This window comes from Dromiciops gliroides, chromosome 2 (genome assembly GCF_019393635.1).
Source record: "Dromiciops gliroides isolate mDroGli1 chromosome 2, mDroGli1.pri, whole genome shotgun sequence".
NCBI classification, from domain to species: domain Eukaryota; kingdom Metazoa; phylum Chordata; class Mammalia; order Microbiotheria; family Microbiotheriidae; genus Dromiciops; species Dromiciops gliroides.
Genome location: NC_057862.1, coordinates 220,888,288 through 220,891,557, shown reverse-complemented (window position 1 = coordinate 220,891,557; position 3,270 = coordinate 220,888,288). Strand labels below are relative to the sequence as shown.

At 34.3% G+C, this 3,270-nt stretch overlaps 1 non-coding gene across 1 annotated transcript; it reads right to left on the bottom strand.

Annotated features, from left to right (window-relative positions):
* Positions 1 to 2,752: 2,752 nt before the first annotated feature.
* LOC122744939 lies at positions 2,753 to 2,859 on the bottom strand. Its single transcript, XR_006355269.1, has one exon. It is a non-coding gene; the product is annotated as a U6 spliceosomal RNA (small nuclear RNA).
* Between the last annotated feature and the right edge of the window lie 411 nt (positions 2,860 to 3,270).

Here is a 3,270-nt window from a genome sequence, read left to right as displayed (position 1 = left end):
CTTTGCATTAACTTAGCTCTAACATAATTTCTTAGGAGTTATGCTTGGAGGGAGTGGGGAAAAACATTTTGAAATGCCATGATGAGATATAGAAAAATAAAGAATACACCATCTTCCCATGTCTTCTGTATAGGCTAAAGCAAATATTTGTCTCAAGACTGCATGATAATCTTAAAAATATTGAGGACCTCCTCCAAAAACTTTTGTTTATATTGTTAATGTACAATGATATTTATCATATTAGAAATTAAAATATATTGTTATTGTTGTTATCATTTTAATTTCTAAAATAACTTTGACCTTGAGGATTACCTGAATGTTCTTAAGGATGAAGAGGAGTCACAAGATCACATTTTTAGAACCACTGATACAAAACAATATCTTCTCACTGCTGTTCATTCAGTTGTATCTGACTTTTCATGACTCTGTAGAATAGAGCATGCCAATACTTTTCATGAAGTTTTCTTGGTAAAGATTCTGGAGTGGTCTGCCATACACTTTTCCAGTGGCAGACAGAGGATAAGTGATTTGCCCAGGGTCAAAGAGCTACCAAGTGTCTGAAGTTGGATTGGAACTCAGGAAGATGAGCCACATAGCTGCCTCAAGACAATATCTACCTCAATACTAATACAACCTTTTGGAAAGCAAAGATGCTAATTCAAATAACTGGGTTTTTGCTTATTCTTTAAATGTTTTATATGAGTTTTATAATTGGGAAGAACTAGTCCACTCTTTTAAATCATATATATAGGTTTTAGAAAAAATTACTATTTTTAAAATACTGAAGACAAACCTGTGATCCTGGGCAAGTCACTTAACCCCAATTGCCTTAAACATCCAGGGCCATCTCCAGGCATCCTGTTGTATATGTTGCCACTGGACCCAAATGGCTCTGGAGGAGTGAGGTTGGTGACCTTGTACAGCTCTTCTTCATTTAAATCTAATTCAGTGCATGTCATGACATAACCTCCTAATGTCATTGTCCTCTTCAAAAATAAAGGACAAACAACATGTGTTTTTGAAATTTTCTATTATTTTATCATATACGTTCTAATCTGATTTCATATATATATGCTTCTCTATTAGATAAAAAATTCCTTGAGTAGAGGTACTGTGTCATTTCAAATCAATATATCCCTTGTATGGACAACAGTGTCCTAGATAAATTAGATAAATAATAAATATCTGATAAATTGATATACATTGAATTTATTTTCATAGCATTGTTATAAGTAGAATTGTATTAGACATTTCTTTTTTACATCAAATTTTAATTTTTTTCTCAATTACATCTTAAAATATTATTATTTTTTTAATTTTGAGTTTCATATTTTCTCCCATTCTCCCCATCTTTCCTTGAAAAGGCAAGCAGGAGAATGTTCAAGATTTGATGACTTCATCTATCATGTCTTGTTAGAATCATGAGTCTTGAAGGAGCTTATTTCCCAAACTACTCAAAATGAGGGAGATAGGGAATAAAATTGTACTTTTTTCCAAAAAGTGAGATTGATATATTTTTCAGCTTTTAAAAAATATTCTCTTCTTTCTCAATTAAATATCTCATCTCACTGTTTTTCCTTTCTTGAATTGGTTAAGGTTGCATACACAGATCTAAGTTAAGCACATTTTGTGCTTTTGTTTGGCCTATTTTTGAACCTGAAATATCTCTTAATAAAAGCTATTTCATTTATTTTTATTTGCTACAAATAAAACATTACTCTTTACTTTTGCAGCTTTTGCAGCCAACTAAACAAATTTTGGACTCTTATGAACTAGGTTTCATGGACTCACTGTTGAAAGGACAATAATCATATCTTCTTAGTGTGAGAGTTGAAATAACGCCTCCTGCCGGGAGGAAATTTTTGTGAGCTCTGGCCAAAGACATAGCCATGTGGCCTTGGTGTCAGGAAGTGACATTTGCTTATCGATACTGTCAATCAAAGCTATCAGCCAATTAGCTTGTAGCTGTGTGTGTGTGGACAGCTCTGTTTCCTGTTCAGACACCGGCATGGTGGTGAGAGATTTCACGTGGGCTGCTAGGAAAGGAAATTGCTTTCTTTCTCTCTGGCTATACCAAATTAGATCTGAGCTAGAATTTCCATGCTATAAGGAATCTGTTCTCAATCTCTCTCTCTCTTTTCACTAACTTATATATTTTAATAAATCTTCCAAACCCTAAAATCTGGCTGAATTTATCAGTGATTTTAGCGAGCTTCCCCCCAAGACTAGGGGAGAGCAGATTAGTACACACAATTTAGATTTTAAACAACACAGTAGCTTGCCCCAACAACACACACACACACACACACACACACACACACACACACACACACACTCATTTTTAATTATCTTAAAATTCTGGATTTAACAAAAGCACAAAATGCCAAGCAGAATGCCTTTGTAATTTTCCCATTAAGGTATAGCAGAGGGGCAGCTAGGTGACACAGTGGATAAAGTACCCACCCTGGATTCAGGAGAACCTGAGTTCAAATCCAGTCTCAGACACTTAACACTTACTAGCTGCGTGACCCTGGGCAAGTCACTTGACCCTCATTGCCCCGAAAAAGTAAATAAATAAATAAAGTACATAGACATTATAGTTATTTTATTTGCATAATTTCAAATTACTATGTAAAATAGTAGTACAATCTCACAGCTCTATTAAGTATTTATTAATGTGTTATTCCAAAATTCCTTTAACATTGATTAGTACCATTTGGTTTTGATCTAACCCTAGTTTCTGATAGCCTACCAAAATGTGAAACTCTTCATGAATCTGAGTATCATCCATAGGTAGGGGCCATGCTAATCTTCTCTATATCATTTAAATTTTAGTATATGTGGTGTTAAAATAAGCACAGCATGTTTCTGTTTCATATATGTTTGCTATACCTGTGTGTACAGGAATGTTTCTGGCTTTACTTTATATGACTAAAGCAAGGTACATCTTACCCTCACAGATCTAAGGGCTACATTTCCCCCTCAAAGTTTTCTAGGAGTACCTATGAGGGAGCAGTGAGGTTAGGTTTCTTTAGTGCTATTGGCTTAAGAACCTCTTTCAGTATGTTCTTCTCACTATTAGTGGGAGTGATTAGCATTCCAGTTCCATTTAACTAGTTAACATTGATTAGTTTTTACAAAAGGATATTTAATTTAAAATTATAGCAAGTACCAAAAAGATTTCTCCTGAACACTTGAGGGCCTGCTATCCTCTATTAGTTCTTGGAGAAAGTGGATTCTGTTTTAATGAAGTCACTATAAAGCATTCTA